Source organism: Triturus cristatus, chromosome 10 (genome assembly GCF_964204655.1).
Source record: "Triturus cristatus chromosome 10, aTriCri1.1, whole genome shotgun sequence".
NCBI classification, from domain to species: domain Eukaryota; kingdom Metazoa; phylum Chordata; class Amphibia; order Caudata; family Salamandridae; genus Triturus; species Triturus cristatus.
Genome location: NC_140593.1, coordinates 736617828 through 736637322, shown reverse-complemented (window position 1 = coordinate 736637322; position 19495 = coordinate 736617828).

Genomic DNA, 19495 nt, shown 5'->3' with positions numbered 1-19495 from the left:
TGGTAGCAAAGGTTATCTGTGAAACTCTGGTCTTAAGTCCCAGAGATCCGTAAGGTTCGCCGTTAAAGCTTATCGCGGGAGAAGTAATAGGTATTTTCTGAGCTTGTTTGAGGAACTGGGCAGAGGTAAGCTGCTTGGTTGACGTGTGTTATAATTCTGTAGTGGGACAGATTGTTCGCTGTTCTCGGGAAGCAGGATTCTGTGTGTATGTACTATATTTTTCTTGTATGAATGTGCGTGAATGCATATACATTTAATTGATTGTAAGACTCTTTGGATAAGTCCTAGAGGAAACAGTTAAGGAATGTATGTAAGTCCGTTGATTCTTGTGAAATAGATTTTTTTTACTATTCTGTGGTTAGCGAAGCAGACAATGGAGATGTTTATATGTTGTAACTAATAGATTTTGTAGAAATTTTGACACGAAGTCTACTGAGAGATTTTGTAAAGGAGGGGTAGACGAGTGACAGGAGACAGGAGACAAGCGACTGCAGCGACTGCTGACGTCAAACAGACCGCGCTCTGATTGGATATTGGATCAGAATAGTGTTCGCGCTGGGATTGGTGCGTTGGTGTGAACCCCGCAAGGATTGGAAGAGCTATTTTAGTGACGTAGACGCTCCAGGATTGGTGCGCTAGTGTGAGTCGCGCTGTTATTGGTTGAAAAATCGTATTGTATATTTATAATACGGAAGGGATTAGAAAGTTTTGGTAAACGCTAAAATGTATTACCAAGAAGAGAAAAAGAAGAAAACATTCTTTGGAAAAATTAAAAAGTGGTTTGACAAGGATAAAGATGTTAAGACGAGAGAGGGTGAATTGTTACCTCCAGCGAAAACACCTGCATCCTTCATGGCTGCAAGATATGGGTATCATACCTGTATATGGTTGGAGAATTGGGTTAGGTATACCAAAGAGGATGGTGTTCTAGCATTTCCAGAACATGGTTCATTTAATCTGGCCGTGTTGAGAAATTTACGGGAAAAGATGTTATGTTTAGACCCAAAACCAAGGCCGACACAGTTTGAGGCTTTAGTGGAATGGGAAGAGGAAGTACATGAGCGAGAAAAACAAAGATCTGGAGGACATTACAGATACATGTTTGGGAGGAGACATGATCGTGAAACTCATCATGATCGAATGAAAAGATGGCGAGATGCTAGTATGTCAGAGGGATTATATCCGATGAGAACAGTTGAAGGGGGAGCAGAGAGGGTTCCTGAGTCAGAAGTGAGAAGATATGGAGTTAATGAATATGAGGATGAGGTCTTGAATGACATGATTTACAAGAGACCACCTCCATATAGACCAGAACCAGACGAGAGTACACCAGTTGTTTCTCCGATAAGAGATACAGTGTGTATCATTGAGACAGAAAATGTGACACCTGAGTTAAGAAGTGGTAATCCTTTCAGGGAGAGAGGGAATCGAGGTGGTGACGAAAATACAAGAGAACTAGCCAGAACTACAACAGAGCTGACTGAAAAGATTAGGGAGTTAACAAAGAATCTGGAAGCTGTTACGGTGCCTGTAACCATAGGTCCGGTTATGCCTGTGTTTGACAAGCAGAGGACAGGTGAAAACGGATTGGTGATTCCATATGTTGGGAATAAGTTAACAAGTTTAGCTGGTCCCTCAGGAGATTCAGGAAGAAGGACAGAAAGTAGTGATTTGAGACAATCCAGACATGACACATGTAGTGAAGGACTGGATGCTAGTGAAGCTAGTTGTTCAGGGATGCCGATTTTAGAACCGCAGAAGAAAGTGGTTCCAGTGAGAAAAACTACTGAAATAACAGCTGAAGATTTGAATGATTGGATGAAAGTTCTTCAGAAGAGGGATAAAGATTCACAAGCAATTGATGTGGCTAGGTTACGTGTAGAATTAGAAGAGCTTGTTGCAGGGACAGTTCCAACAGAAATTCTCAAAAGTCATCATGATGGTGAGCTGTTGTTTATGTGTAAAAACATTACCTGGAGAGCGAGAAATACACATGACAGGTTAAGAGCAATAGCGAATGAACAGGGAGTTGACATTGATAAGGTGAAAGCTTTACAAAAAACCTACAGGATGGATTTTACAGACAAGGATATAGAGAATTTGAATGGTACTGGTAGAACAGGACAGATTAAAGAAATGGTCGCATTATTGCGAAGATGGGGAGATGTAGAAAAATGGAAGGATAGGTGGTACAAGAAAAGAGAAGAATCCGGAGATAGAACTTATTCAGCATTTCCTGTGAGAGAAAAGGAGAAACCAGTGGATACTTATCCTATGAGAGAAATACCTGGAGGAGGATATGTACATGTTCCATGGACCAGACAGGATATTTTATCATTTACGAATGATTTCCCTCGATTGAGAGAAAAGCCCGTTGAGTGGTATAGGCAGGTAGATAGGTTTGTGAAATTGTCAAAAGTGCTGTGGATTGACCTGAATAGTCTGTTTGATATAATTGTTCCAGCAGACTTGTGGACTGAGTGTAAAATAGTTGTGAGTTGGCCTACTGAGGAATATCCAAGAGATCCGAGAACAGGAGCACCAGATCCAGAGGTAATGAGAAAGTATGATCAGGTGATGGTATACCTGAAGAGTAAAGTACCTGCAAAAGAGACAGACTGGGTTAAAATAGATCGAACACAACAGGAAGCAAAAGAATCAGTTCATGCTTTTTACGAGAGGCTGATACTGGCATTTAAACAATTCAGTGGAGATGAACACCTGGGTGACAAAGATTTGAGTCATTTTGTATACAGATTTGTATATGGCCTGAGACCTGAGATTGGTGAGAGAATTCGTGAGCACACAGTGGATTGGCAGAGTAAGAAAATAGATGAGATTCTGAGACATGCAAAATACTTCAGTGATGAAATTGAAGCAAAGCAAAGAAAGCTGAAAGAGAAAGCAATGTGGGCACAAGTGAAAGTTGCGGAAAGACAGGAAGCACAGTTGGTGGAACAGGCGAATAATGCAGGAAATAATGCAGGGAATAGACCTAGATATGCAGGGAAAGGAAAGGGGAATCTCGAAGAAGCAAAGAAAAAGTTCCCATGTCACAACTGTGGCCAATTGGGACATTGGAGGTCTGAATGTACCAATCCATCATTAGTGAATAATGAGGGAAAATCCTTAAATCAACAGGTGCAGAACGAAGGAAATAATCAACAGCAGCAACAACAGAAAGCTGTGAGACAGCAGAGTCAAGAGCCGAAACCGCCCTTGCCGCAGAATAGAGGGTCACAAAAGTATAATCAGGATTCAGGATTCTACAATGATGAACAGGTAAACAAACCAAGGCGTTCTAATCAGGTACAACAGTACTTGTTAAAGAATGAAGGGAGTGAGTCTGAGGGTGATTATTGACGGTGCCGAAGAGAGGAGGAAGAGTGCATACTTGGTGCAACTCTAGAAATAGACCAGGCAGGACCATTTGTAGATGGGAAAATAAATGAAGAGAGTGTTACTTTTTTGGTAGACACAGGTGCGACAAGATCAACTGTCAGGTCAACAGATATTAGAAATCTTCCTCTCTCGGATGAAGCAATCCAAGTAGTTGGTGTAGCCAATACACAAATCAGGACACGTCTTACTGAACCAGTAAGAGTACAGATAGGGAAATTTTCAGACATGCACAGATTCATCGTCTGTGATACTAGTCCAGTGAACCTGTTAGGTAGGGATCTGTTGTGCAAAATGAACTGCACAATTTTCTGTACACCGGATGGAATAGCTTTTGAGACACCAGATGAAGATGTTTTGTACCGAGTGACTCTGGAAAATAGAGAAAGTGAGTTAATTGGTGCATTTGCTGTGTTTGACCCGGAGGATTTGCCTCGAGAGCTGAGAGACACAGTGAAAAGGACAGTTTGGGATTTTACTGGAGAGGATGTGGGATTGATGAATAATGTAGATCCAGTGAAAATTGCAGTGAAAGAGGGAATTACATATCCTAACATTCCTCAGTACAAAATGACACCAGAAATAATTGAAGGAATAACTCCTATAATTGAGAAAATGATTCAGCAGGGAGTTCTGAGAAAATTATTGAGTAGCCCGTGTAATTCACCGATAATGGGGCTAAAGAAGCCTAATGGGAAATTTAGGATCGTACAGGATTTGAGAAAAGTTAATCAAATTGTGGTGGCATCTTGTCCTATTGTGCCAAATCCATCAGTGATTTTGTATCAGATTCCACATGATGCTGAGTGGTATACAGTAATTGATTTGTGTCATGCGTTCTTTTCAATTCCATTGCATCATGATAGCCAGCCGATTTTTGCATTTAGGTTTGGCCAGCGTATTTTAGCATGGTGTCGTATCCCACAGGGGTATACAGAGAGTCCTTCGATATTCAATCAGTTATTGAAAAAATCATTGGAAAGCTTGATCATGCCTGAAAACTCAGTACTAGTGCAATATATTGATGACCTACTTGTGGCATCAAAGACACGTGAAGCTTGTGAAGTAGATACTATAGCTTTACTGAATCATCTGGCAGATGGAGGGTTAAAGGTATCTCCAGCCAAATTACAATTTTGCAAGAAAGAGGTGCATTATCTTGGACACAATATTGAAAAAGGTCTGAGAAAAGTGACTGATGACAGGATCAGAATCATCAGGGAAATGAAAGCCCCAAAGACTCAGAGGGAAGTGAGAATGTTCCTGGGTATGGTGGGTTATTGTCGTCAGTGGATAATTAATTTTTCTCTGATAGCAAAGCCACTGATTAAACTGACAAAAAGTGAGATGACAGACCCATTGGAACTAGATGGAGAACAAATGGCAGCATTTGAAGAGCTCAAAAGTAGGATGTGTGAGGCCCCAGCTTTGGGTATGCCTGACTATGAAAAGGAGTTTGAGTTGTACTGCAGTGAGAGAAATGGATGTGCACTTTCAGTGTTAATTCAGAAGCACGGACAGCTGAGGAGGCCTATTGCGTACTTCTCATCGACACTTGACCCTGTAGCTGTGGGTTTACCAGGTTGTCTGAAATCTGTGGCTGCAACATGCAGGAGCCTGGAACAGAGTGAGGGAATCATAATGGGATATCCTGTAAGGGTATTTGTACCTCATAATGTGGCAATTCTGTTGACAAGAAGCAGAACCCAGTACATGTCACATAGTCGACTGACTAAATATGAGAAAGTGATTCTGGGAGCATCAAATGTGACTCTTGAGAGATGTGTGAATGTGAATCCAGCGACATTGTTGCCGGATATTGAAAATGTGGGTGTGAAAACAGAAGATGATCACAATTGTTTGGATGTGCTTGATTACTGTACAAAACCGAGACCAGATATAAGGGATGGATTAGTTACTTACCTGTAATCCTAGTTCTCTTCCAGGGGTATACTCATCAAAGTCATAAGCATTAGAATATTCCCGCCCATGTGCGGGATCCCGGAAACAGTATATTATATGTGCCCCACATATATATATCCATACATATATACCTATATGTATACATAAGCAATTGCAGCCCATAACACCCTAGAGCTGAACCATGCTGTAAGGAATTTCCACTACACATAAGAAAATAGCATTAGAAACATGAGAAACAACATTATAACTTGTTTGGAAACTGTTTTAATGCTTAGAAAACAGCAGAAATTCTTAGAAAACACTGAAAGCATAGGAAGCTCCCAGGCTGCATTGCAAATACCCAGTCTAAAAAGACTGAAAAGCTAACTCATAGCTGCATAGCAAAAAACTGACACCGTGCCTTTAAGGCACACCTGACCCCCACCTTCCCATCATGCCTCAGGGGTGGCAGTTAGGTCAGTTGTTCTTTGCGGAGACTGAAAAGTCATGGCACAAAGAAAAATAATAACCTCTGAAAACTATCACACCTTTGCCCGGGGAGGCGGGAGGGTTGCTTATGACTTTGATGAGGATACCCCTGGAAGAGAACTAGGATTACAGGTAAGTAACTAATCCTTCTCTTCCAGGGGATCCTCATCAATAGTCATAAGCATTAGAATAGAATAGCGAGCCTCACCTCATCCCCCTGCGGGCAAAGGAAAGAAAAACAGAGAAGGAACAGTATGCTCAGATAGCTCAGCTACCCAAACAGGTTCCTCAAGGAGGCTTGGCCTACTTGGGCATCCGCCCTGGAATCGGATTCGAGGCAGTAGTGCCTGGTAAAAGTATGGACCGATTTCCAAGTGGCCGCCTTGCAGATCTCTGCCATTGGAACGTCATGCAGGAAAGCTACTGTGGCCGCTTTCCCCCTAGTAGAATGAGCCTTAGGGGCCAAAGGTAAGGGCCTTTTCGCCAGCTGGTAGGCTAGGGTAATGCAAGAAACAATCCATCTGGAAATGGATCGTTTAGCCGCTGGGAAGCCTGTTCTCATGGCGCCATAGTTGACAAACAGCTGGTCCGTCTTCCTAATGACTCTGGTACTTGCCAGGTAGAATTTAAGTACCCTCTTGAGGTCTAAGGAGTGGAGCGACCGCTCAGCCGGGGTCGCTGGATTCGGGAAGAAGGATGGCAGAGAAATGGACTGATTAATATGAAAATCAGACACTACCTTAGGGAGAAAGGATGGATGTGCCCTTAAGACCACTTTGTGCTGGTGAAAAACTGTGTACGGCTCTTTAGTACACAGAGCCTGGATTTCGCTTACTCTGCGTGCCGATGTAATGGCTACCAGAAAAGCGGCCTTCCACGACAGATGCTGTAAAGAAGCTTTGTGGATCGGCTCAAAAGGTGGGCCCATCAACTTGGATAACACTAAGTTCAACTCCCACGGAGGCGAAGGGTTTCGAACAGGGGGGTAAACTTTTTTCAACCCCTGCAAGAAGTCCTTGACCACCTGCATCTGGAAAAAAGAAGGTTGACTGGGAGACCTCCTGTAAGCTGTAATGGCAGACAAATGGACCCTGATGGATGCATACTTCAAGCCTGATCTAGCTAAGTGAAGGAGGTACGGAAGGATGACGTCCTCCTGCCCCTTTGTAGGATCATGGTGATTCTCCCTACACCAAATGAAGAACCTCTTCCACTTAAACGCATAAGACGCTCTTGTGGAGGGTCGCTTCGCTTCCTTGAGAATATGCATGCAGTCAGGCGGTAGACCTAAATGTCCGTATTGCAGGACCTCAGGAGCCATGCTGTTAAGTTCAGTGAGGGAAGGATGGGATGCAGAATCCTCCCGCCCATCTTGGACAGCAAGTCCGGCCTGCAAGGCAGCCGCCTGTGAGGTCGAACTGAGAGATGAAGAAGGTCCGGGTACCACCACTGGCGCGGCCAGTCCGGAGCTATGAGGATCATCTTCATGTCGGATCTGAGCAGCTTGGATACCACCTTCGGAATCAGAGGCAGGGGCGGAAAGGCGTAGGCAAATGTCCCTGACCAGTCCATCAAAAGAGCATTCCCCCTGGTCCCTGGACGGTGGAATCTGGACGCGAAGGCGTGGTATTTTGAATTTTCGTCGTCTGCAAACAGATCGATGTCTGGACGGCCCCACCAACGGAACAGGTCCGCCACCACGTCGTCGTGCAGCACCCAGTCGGGCTGATCTTCGAAGTGCCTGCTGAGTGCGTCTGCCTTGATATTCAACTCCCCTGGAAGGTGTACTGCCACCACCGAGAGGTTCCGGGCGAGCAGCCAGTGCCAGATCGCCTGCGCCTCCAGGGAGAGGGGCCGTGACCGAGTCCCGCCCTGTTTGTTCAGGTAAAACATGGTCGTGGTGTTGTCTGTCTGCACCAGGATTGAGTTGGTCTCGATTGCTGGGAGGAACGCCTTTAGAGCAAGGTGGACTGCTCGAAGCTCTAGCATATTTATGTGGTAGCCCTGTTCTTTTGCAGACCACTGACCTTGTATCTGGAGGCACCCCATGTGGGCTCCCCATCCTTGTAGCGACGCGTCTGTCACCACTGATTGCACCGGAAGTGGCTGGTGAAACGGGACTCCCACCAACAGATTGTTCTGACGAGTCCACCATGTTAGGGAAGATTTCGCTACCTGGGAGAGAGAGATCCGATCCCCCCAACGACCTGTGGACTGATCCCATTGATCCTCCAGAGCTTGCTGCAAAGGTCTCATTCGCAGCCTGGCGTGGGGAATTAGAAAAATGCAGGACGCCATGGAACCCAGCAGAGATGCTACCTGCCGAACTGACGGCCTCCGCATCTGCTGCATAAGCCTGCATTTTTTCTTCATTGAAGACAGTCTCTCCTCCGAAGGATACGCTCTTCCCACGCTTGTGTCCAGAACGGAGCCAAGGTAGTGGATGGACTGAGTAGGCTGCTGCACGGACTTTGCCATGTTGACGTGAAGGCCGAGAGCGTGCAACTGTCTTAGACAGATTTGGAAGTCTTTCTTCACCTGTTGCTGGGTTGGAGCCTTCAGTAACCAGTCGTCCAGGTATGGGTAGACGAAGAGACCCTGCTTGTGTAGGCAGGCCGCCACCACTGCCATACATTTGGTGAAGACTCGCGGGGCCGACTTGAGTCCGAATGGAAGCACTTTGTACTGGTAGTGCTTGTCTCCAACCACAAACCGCAGGTACCTGCGGTGATGTTTCGCTATTGGAATGTGAAAATACGCATCTTGGAGGTCCACCGAACACATCCAATCTCCGACTTGTAGATGTGGACATATTTGGTGAAGCGCCAACATACGGAACTTCTCCTTGACGATGACTTTGTTTAGGAGACGAAGGTCCAGAATCGGCCGAAACTTGTGCTCTTGATCTTTCTTGGGCACCAGGAAGTACCGGGAGTACACTCCTTTTCCGACCTGCGAAGGAGGAACCCTTTCTATGGCATGCTTTTGCAGAAGGGACCTCACCTCCTGCTTGAGCAGGTTTAGGTGGTGAGGACGGGACCTCTTTGGCGGGATGTCTCTGGGACGCGCTCGAAAACGTAGCGCATATCCATGACGCAGTATATTCAGCGCCAGCGATCTTTTGTGATGCTGTCCCACTCTGCTAGATGTTGCGACGCACTTCCTCCCACTGGAGTGGGCAACGGCCGTAGAGGAAGCCACAGCTCATGACTTTCCTCCTCTTGTGGTAGTGGAGGACTGTTGTTGGTGTCCACCTCTGCCCCTGCCAGACTTTCCGCCTCGAAACTGGGTTTTCCCTTGGGGTTTGCTCTGAGACCACTGAGGGGTTTGAACCCTCTGTTGAGGCCCCTTGCGTTGGGTGGGTCGAAAACGGCGCTTAAATTCCTTTTTCTTCTCCAAGCCCACGGCTTTGAGGGTGTCCAGCTCAGTTTTCATGCGCCCCATCTCCTCATCCGTGTGAGTGCCGAAGAGGGAGTTGCCAGAGAACGGGAGGTTTAAAATCCGTTGCTGTGCGTCTGGCTTGAGCCCTGTCAGACGCAACCAGGACGACCTCCTGGCGCAGACGCCGTGTGTGTAAGAGTGGGCCGAGATTAGCGCACCATCCGCCGCTGTGCTAATCGACTGATTAGCCACCAGTGCCCCTTCAGTAACAATCTCCTCAAAGTCCTTTTGGTCCTCCTTGGGTAGCTTGGATTTGAAACGCTCCATCGAGTCCCAGAGGGCCCTGTCGTACCTGCCCAGAAGCGCCACCGCGCTGGAGATCTTGAGGGCTGCCGCCGCAGAAGAGCAGGTCCTGCGTCCCCATGAGTCCTGGGTTCTGCTCTCCTTATCTGGAGGGACGGAGGAGGAGGCCGACGCCGTCTGACCCTTCCTTGCAGCTGCCACTATGACGGAGTCCGCAGGTGGGTCTGTCTTCACAAAGACGGGGTCAGAGGTAGCTGGCTTGTATTTTTTTAGGATACGAGCCGGAACGGCTTTGACAGTCGCCGGGGTGAGAAAAGTGTCCATGACTGGTTCCATGATTCCTGGGACCAAAGGCAGCAGCGGACGAGAGGCAGACTTTTGGTGAAGTGTTTCAAAAATCACCGAGGTTGTGACCTGGGGGACTGACATCTCAATCCCCAGCTTCAGTGCTCCCCGCTGCAACACCTCCTGGTAGGTGTTGATGTCGTCTACGGGCGAGACCCTGGACACTGGGCTGTCCGTGAGCGTGGGAGAATAGTTTCTGATGGAGGACCTGGAGGACGAGGAAGAGGACGATGATGGAGTCCTTTTGCGCTTCCGGCGATGATCACGCGCCCTTGACCCAGGTGAACGCTTCTCCCGTCTGGGGGAGCACGATCTGCGTCGCCTGTCGTCCGGTGATCTCGGACGTGCTGGCCTGGGAGGACTAGCTCTGTCCACAGCCGCCACCAGGCGTTGCAGCGGAGAATCATGCACTGGACTGATGTATTCCCGCATCCTCCTTGTAGGCCCTGAGTCTAGCCAATGATGTGCTGGCAGTAGCCATCTGGGCGACAGATTAATGGTCTGAGTCTGAGGAGAAGACCTACGGGGTTGAACTGCAGGTTCTCGTGGCTTTGCTGGTCGTGGAGAGGCCTCTGAGTGGGAGGAGGAGTGGCGAGACGCCGACTCCGTAACCAGGACCACCGACTTGTCCGAGGCCTGTCTCGACGTCGAGCGCGGTCTTGACGTCGATCCGGGTGCCCTCGACGACGGAGGGGTGACACTCCTCGACGCCGGTCGTCGCCTGGTTGACGACGGCGGAGGGTCCCTGCTCCTCGACGCCGATTGACGTCGAGATGTCGACGGCGGAGGGTCCCTGCTCCTCGACGCCGAACGCCGCTGGGTTGGCGACGGCGGAGGCTCTCTGCTCCTCGACGCCGATCGTCGCCTGGTTGACGACGGCGGAGGCTCTCTGCTCCTCGACGCCGATCGTCGCCTGGTTGACGACGGCGGAGGTTCCCTGCTTCTCGACGCCGATTGTCGCCGGGTTGACGACGGCGGAGGGGGGGTGTCTCTCGACGCCGAACGTCGCCGGGTTGACGACGGCGGAGAGGCTCTGGATCTCGACGCCGATCGTCGCCGAGTTGACGATGGCGGTCTGGACTTCGACGTCGACGTCGTACCTGCTCTCGACGGCGAGCCCGCTGTCAAGAACCTCTTTTTCGAAACACGACCTACCGGAACATCTTTTCCCAGCGCCGAGCCCGACGCTGAGGCGGAAGGACGAGAGGACTTGCTTCTAGATGCAGGATACAGACCCTGTGAGAGTCAGTCGCGGCCTTTTTCTTGCCACAGGCAGGGCAAGGATCGAAAAGAGAAGGCATTTTAAGTGGAAAAAATGCCCAAAAAAGCCTAAAAAAAGGCAGCCTCTTACTGACTTAGTTGAAAAACGTCGAAGTAAGGGAAAAAAAAGTTGAAAAATAGACAATATTCTCTGACAAACTCAGAAAAAAGTGGAGCTCTGTTGCCAGGATCCTTCCAGAAGGAGCCGGAAAGAACAACTGACCTAACTGCCACCCCTGAGGCATGATGGGAAGGTGGGGGTCAGGTGTGCCTTAAAGGCACGGTGTCAGTTTTTTGCTATGCAGCTATGAGTTAGCTTTTCAGTCTTTTTAGACTGGGTATTTGCAATGCAGCCTGGGAGCTTCCTATGCTTTCAGTGTTTTCTAAGAATTTCTGCTGTTTTCTAAGCATTAAAACAGTTTCCAAACAAGTTATAATGTTGTTTCTCATGTTTCTAATGCTATTTTCTTATGTGTAGTGGAAATTCCTTACAGCATGGTTCAGCTCTAGGGTGTTATGGGCTGCAATTGCTTATGTATACATATAGGTATATATGTATGGATATATATATGTGGGGCACATATAATATACTGTTTCCGGGATCCCGCACATGGGCGGGAATATTCTAATGCTTATGACTATTGATGAGGATCCCCTGGAAGAGAACTTCCTTTGCATGAGAGTGATCATGTGTTGTTTGCGGATGGATCATGCCTGAGGAATGATGAGGGTGTGCTATGTGCAGCATATGCAGTGTGCAAAGTTTCAGAGGTTATGGAAGCATCACCATTGAAAGGAGTGAAATCTGCGCAAGTTGCTGAATTAGTGGCATTGACAAAAGCTTGTCAAATTGGGAAAGATTTGAGGACGACTGTGATGACTGATAGTCAGTATGGATTTGGAGTTGTGCATGATTTTGGCCAGCTTTGGCTACAAAGAGGTTTCTTGACGTCGAGTGGGACTCCAATAAAGAATGCTGAAGTGATTGGGAAATTACTTGAAGCGATACAGTTGCCTAAAGAGTTAGCAGTTGTGAAGTGTGCTGCTCATGGACAAGGAGATGATTTTGTGACAGTTGGCAATAGATATGCTAACGACATTGCACAATATTGTGCCAAGAATAACCAATCTATTAATCGGGAACGAGAGGGTGAAATGTCTTTTTGTTCTGTGATGTTTACTAATGTCTTAGAGACATGGGATGAAGTGAAACAGTTGCAGGATGAGGCAGGAAAGGAAGAGAAAAAAGACTGGATTAAGGCAGGTTGTGCGCCAAGAGAAACAGACCATGTTTGGGTCTATAGAGATGGCAGACCAGTAATGCCGAACTCCATGTTGTCGACAATGGCAAGAATGTATCATGGCCAGGGACATTTGGGAAGGGATGCGATGATCAGGTCGTTTAAGCAGACCTGGTACAATGCAAAGTTCAGGACAATTGCAGAGAGCATCTGTCAAAGATGTTTGATTTGCCAGCAATTTAACACTGGGAAAAAGACAGTGGTGAGTCTGGGAACAATAGGCAGAGAAGGAGGTCCTTTTACAAGAATGCAGATTGATTTCATTGAAATGCCCCAAGTGAACAGACTGAGGTATGTTCTAGTGGTAGTCTGTTTGTTTTCAAGATGGGTGGAGGCCTATCCGACTAGGAGAAATGATGGAATAACAGTGGCAAAGTTACTGTTAAGAGAGTTAATTCCTAGGTACGGGTTTCCAGTAACGGTTGAGTCTGATAGAGGTGGACACTTCTATAATGAGCTCATGAGTTTGATTTGTGAAGCATTAAGCATACAGCAGAAGCTACATTGTGCATACAGACCAGAGGCTTCTGGTGTTGTTGAGCAGATAAATGGCACAATCAAGAACAGGATTGGTAAGATGTGCTTAGCCACTGGCATGAAATGGCCGGATGTCTTGCCTCTAGTGCTAATGACTATTAGATCTACTCCAGATAGAACTACTGGTTTAAGTCCGCACGAAATAATCATGGGACGTGCAATGCGCCATGCATTTGTACCTGTCAATAAGTTGATGACAATAACTGATGACATGATTTTGGATTACTGTAAAGGCCTGGCTGACGCATTTCATTCTGTGTTTCACCAGATTGGAGAAGAAGCTACCACACTTGAGAAGAAGCAAGCTCATGATCTGAGTCCAGGGGACTGGGTGAGGATTAAGGTGCACAGAAGAAGAAATTGCTTGGTTCCAAGGTGGGGAAGGCCGAGACAAGTCATTTTGACTACGACAACTGCAGTAAAGTGTGCTGGAGTGAAAAACTGGGTACATGCGAGTCATACTCTGAGAGTTCCAAACCCAAAGGATGGGACTGGTAAAGAGTACTTTGAAGAGTCAGATTCCAGTGATGATGAAGATACAGAACCAGTGAGAAAAGAAGCAGAAAAGGCTTCAAGAGAACAATTGAGAATCTCAGAAAGGAGATCAGATTCTGTAAGAGAGCCTGAAGTTCCGGAAAGCAGTGAAGAAAAAAGAAGAGAAAAGAGCAATTCCACAGAGACTACTCCTGAATTAGAAGAGGAGGAGATTGAAGAACCACTTGAGATTATACCTGAAGAAGCAGGGTCAGAAGAAGATAGAGAGGGACAGATTGCGGAAGACCCCCGAGGAGGTGTAGGGAACATTCTTGACAAGCTAGGTGAAGGGACAAGTAGACAGCAAGAAGATTGCGTGTCGGAGACCCGAGGAGGGACAGAAGTAGGGAAGTCTCAAATAGTGGTGGAAGAAACTGTGGAGAAAAAAAAAGCTGCTAGAAAACGAAAACAGAAGGCGTTTGAAACAGAATCGGATGAAAGTGAGAATGAGAAAATAGAGGGTCGAGTTCTGAGAAAGAGATCTTTGATTGGAGAAAGAAATAATAAAGAAATAAGGCCGAAAAAAGTGATAAAAGGAGATCGTTGGCCTAACAACAGAGTAAAGAGGTTGAGATACAGACTGATAAAAGCAAATACATCGAAAGCTGAACAAGTGAATGAAGTGTCGAGTCAAAACGAAATAAAAAGAAAGGAGTCGAGAGAACCTGAAGAAATAAAAAGAATAAGAAGACCCAACCAAAAGTACAGATCACCGGAATGGTCTTATGTAGCACTGTCTGAAGAAGGAGAAGAAGAAACAGTGACTCGAGATAATCCGGAGGGGATCTTGAGAAAAGTGGTTGAGGAAAAGGAAGGAACTGTTGGAATCTTAAAAGTTATCCTGACTGACATTGGAGAAGAGTCAGATGCACAAGATATCGTTGATGATTTGATACAATTTGATGTTGCTGAAGAAGAAGGAGTAAAAAGTGATGAATATCCAAATTGAGTGAACTGAAGAAATCACTTGGAGAAAAAGTGAAAGGAGAAAGTCTGAAATTCAGCTGTCTGAAGTAATCCAAAGTTTGAGAAATTACAGTAGTGGAGTAGTTGAGGCTAAGTCAAAAGACAAGGTCAAAGTAGTAAAATGGCTAACATAGAGAATAACCAAACTAGATGTGCCTTCTTAAGAAGATGGTGTAAAATGTGCTGCTGCTGTACTGGATTATTAATGCTACTATGGGGTGTTTTAGCTTTATTAGTTACTTTTAGAGTTACAATAGGTACATTTGAGATGCATACAGAGAATGTGACAAATGCAGAAAAGGGTTCACAAAAAGTAGTTCCGACTAGAATTAGTAATACTTACATACATAAAGATAGGTCAATTAATGATTTTTCTAGTAATGTTTTTTCAAAGTTGTTGTACGAATATGTGAAAACAATGGAAGTTAGGGATTGCTACGTTTGTATGCAATTACCTGCATCCGTTTCAGAGGGTGTTACTTATCATCATTTACCAGCTACGTATGGAATTTCTTGTAGTGTATTAAGTAGTGTTTTTTATTTGTTAGGGAAAATAGATTATAAGATGTCTAACAAAGATAGTATTTTTGGGCATTTGCCAATGAACAAAGAGCTGAATCCAGCTAAAGAAGCTAACATTTTTGGTGAGATTTTTATTGAAAAAGAAGAATTAACATTAGATTATATTTTTAAGAATAATTTGACTTGCAGTCTGAAAGAAGAGGAGAAAGCTTTCCTAAATATGGTGGAGGAAAGGAGATTGAGCATGCATGAGAAAGCAGGGAAATATAAAGTGAGTGAGACAATTTGGGACATTGAGATGGGAAAGGAATTGAGAAATGGGGCTAGTCCAACTTTAGCTCTAGATGCACCACAGAAGGGTAAGCTGTGCATTACAAGAGAGAAATCCCAATATGATACATATTTTGTTGGGACTAGTGAGTGTCATGATACATACTTCATTGCAACAGGATGGGGTTTCAGAGGTGGAGAAGATACAATTTTCCCAGGAGTGTACTATGTTTGTAGGAACAAGGCTTATTACAAGTTGCCTGACCATTGGTATGGCACATGTTATGTGGGCCTGGTTTTTCCAAAGATTTTTCATATAGATAGAATAGAAGATGTAGAACATATTAATTTACTAACACGTTTTAAGAGAGAGACTTGGTCTGAAATAGTAGGTGATATTTTTGGAGCTTTGATTCCAGCAGTGGGAATTTCTTTGAATGCTTATGGAATTCGGAAACTGTCAACAGTGGTGGATCGCTTATCGACAAATACCGCTGGAGGGTTTCTTTTGGTGAATACGGAATTGATTGCCGTACGTGCCATGTCTATGCAAAATCGACTTGCCCTTGATATTCTATTGGCCAAGGAGGGTGGAGTCTGTGGAATGCTGAAAGTTCAACATTGTTGCACTTACATTCCAGACGAAAGTAAATACCTGAAGGTCTATATCAAAAATATTACTGATTTGCATGAAGAATTAGTACCACTTGAAGCTGAGAGTATCTGGACTAAATTAGCTAATAAGGTGATAGCTATTAAGAGTTTTATTGCAAAAATAGGTAGTACTATTATAGGTAAGATATTGTTTCCTTTAACTTGTATAATTGTTGCTTTATTGATACTAAGATTGGTGTGTGTGTGTTGTAAAAACAGGGGAGGGAAAAAGAAATTAATTAAAAGAAATAATGAAAAGAAAAATAAAAGGTTGAAAAGAGAACCACAAGAAATTGAATTAGAAGAATTGAGGGAGAGTGTCTACTTAGAAACAAAGAGGGATGATGAAAGAGTGTCTGGTGTGTAGTGTTGTGTAAGGAGAAAAAGACATTTCCAATTTCTCCTAAATTGGGACAAAATTTCACTAAATTTTTTTTTTGTGGATTATTTGGTGATAAAATCACCAAAGGGGGATTGCTGGAGCAGAGTTTTCTGTTGAAAATTCATCGGGTTTTGAAGCTTCAGTTGTCTATACGTGGTAAAATTAAAATTATTAATTTTTAATAACTAATTATTTTGTCTTGTGTAAATGTAGTTTTATACTGATCAACATGTGTGTTAACGAAAGAGAACTATACGTGGGGATGCGTATGTGTGCTAACTAATAATAACGTGCGTGTTTACATGTTTAAATGTTGCTGAGTGCTGTTTATTTTAAAGCACAAAATGCTTTTGAATTAATGCTTTTCTGTGTTGCAAAGGCTAGATAATTACATACACATAAGGGTATTAGTGGGGTTAACACTGTTTAATCACTATGCTGTAGTAACGCTGTTTTGTCTCTTTCAATTAAGATGGTCTATTGTGGCCTATTGTGGCCTACTAAAATATGGTCGCCGTTTGCAGCCTGGCCTGGAGTGAATAATTTGTGATGAGAGGGCCTTGCTGAATATGGATGCGAGTCATCTGACCACAGTCCTTGCCTGGTTAAAACTTTCCGTGAGGACAGCAGCAGTTCTGGGCAAATCTCCAGATGCATTGAAACAGCCTTGGCAGCCTTGGAAAACAAAGGAGCCTTAAAGAAAGACTCTGAACTCTGAGCTCATTGCCGAGGAAATGTGGAAGTTGAAGGATACATTTTATTTTTTGGTTCCTGTTCTGTCTTTTTATTTTTGTGATTTCCCTGAGCGGAGATTTTCCAAATGTAGCGATGCTACATCCTTTCCTTCTCGCTTTGCTCAGAGGTTCAACGGACGTGATGAATACTTTATGTTTCTTTCTTTTGTTCAAAATGCTATAAAAATTGTTAGCCTAGAGAGGGCATTTGCCACTTGCCATTTGCCACTTGCCATTTTCCTTCCCGAACCTGCGTTGGTGAGGATCTATGCTGTGAGGACGGCGACTCAAGAGACTTTACTGAGAGACCTGTTCTGACCCCTTCTGACATTTAGCTAGAATAGGTAATTATGAGAAAAATGATTTATTCTGATTGATTTCCTTTGATTAATTTTAGATAAAGCATTATAATTTTGAATATGGTGTTGGTTATTATTTCTTGTCAATTATTGAGTACTCTATTTTGATTATTGTTGTATAGATTGTTTAGATCATGTTTTAGGGCAGTTACAATAACCAGATTTTATCGACCTCGATATAGATGCAGGGTGTTTAGGAGTTTTACTTCCCACAGGTTCAGTGCTGGTAGAGTATTTGAGCGTATGTTAGTGAAATGGGCCCTAGTGTATGATGAGTGTATGTGCGTGTAACTGTGAAATTACTCAATCCGTGGAAGTAAGGATATTATATACACCCTGATCTCTATCAAAAGCACTCAACACTCGTAAAAGTTTAGATCCAAGAAAAGCTTGCACCACAGTACAGTTTATGTCATGGAACATTGCGGGTCTACGTGCCAAAATAATGGACGGGACTCTAATGAAGTTTGTTGAAGAATATCATGTAATCTGTCTTCAAGAGACATGGTCCACCAACGATCAACACTTGCTGGGCTATAAAACTTATTCTTCACCGGCTATCGCAGGCCCACATGGCAGGGCGAAGGGGGGCTTGACGATATTCATAAAAAATACCATACCTGGGCTAAAAGTCACTCCCCTAAGATTACACACTAACCATCAGATCTTAAAACTCTCGTTTGAGGGGAAGGGGGTTATTTTTCTAGTAAATTCTTACGACAACCTTCCAGAATGTGAGAGACCAGAACTACTTGAGGCTATTCGTAATAAACTTTCCACCCTGATAAGCAGAATACAAGGGACAGATGCCCCAAGTATTGTCTGGGGGGGTGACTTCAATCATCACCCCTGCAGCGTGACAAACAGTAGTATCTGTGGGGTAGGGGAAGAAACTGATAATCATGTGACTCATTTCAGTCATACAAAGTTAGGAGACTTACTTAATGAAATGATGTCGGAATTAGGTCTAATGATCTTAAATAATTCTAATATTCTATCAGGACAACTGCAGGCCACATACTTGGGGAGAGGGTGGGAGACAACGATCGATTATATTTTGATCACAGCTACACTGGGTAGTAGAGCACAGAGTTTTAGATTAATAATTAATGCACTAAGTGACCATGCAGCGCTGGTTTTTAACCTAATTCTCGATGTGGGGAAATTTAAACCGTATTCGATGATGACTGCTCTTGCTCAAAACAATATTTGCTTGGCAAAACAAAATGGCTATGCCATAGGTTGGGGCAAGATAGAACCAGAATTAATAACCAAGAAGGTGGTTCAAGCGGTTTACCCCGCTATTGTGAAATGTTTAGACAGCAATACTAATCAAAAAGAATTGTTGATTAATTTTAGCTTAATTTTGGAGAAAGTAAATAATTTTTTAACATGTACTAATAAAGGGAAAAAAGGCGAGAAAAGAGGGTGGTTTAGCCATGAATGCACCGTAGCCCACAAACTTTTGAAAAAAGCCTTGTCAAAATCTGCAAGAGATCAAGACGAAATCCGCCGGCTAAGGAGCTCATACCGCCTAGCCTGCAGATTAAGGAAGCAGAAAATAAAAAAATCCCTATGGGACCAACTGCACGAGAGTTGTTCTGGAGGATAGTGAAGACTCCCTTCCTGTCTGACTCCCGTGATCAGCCAACAGTCGAAGTAGCGATTGATGGCCCGACATGGGTAAATCATTTCGCTAAAGTGTTTAGTAAAACCCAAACAGTCGATTTGGATGAGAAGAATGAGGACAGTCCCCAAGACATTTTATTTCCGATCCCTCTAAACTTCGAATTACACGAAGTTATTAAGGCTGTGAAAGCCAGTAAAGGAGGAAAAGCCCCCGGCCCAGATGGAGTCCCAGTTGACTTTTTCAAATTCAAACTTGACTTGTGGGCACCAATCTTAAAAGGGGTGTTTGATGCTACAATGAAGCATGGGCTAATTGAAACTTGGACTCAATCAATTATGATTCCGATTTTTAAGAAGGGAAACAGAGATGAGGTCTCCTGTTATCGGCCAATATCATTACTGGATTCTCTCGGTAAAGTGCTGGGTAGGGTGGTCTTACAGCGACTCCAAGAGTGGGCAGAAGACTATAATATACTATCTAATATTCAGTTTGGCTTCCGGGAAGGTTTCGGAACAATAGAACAGGCA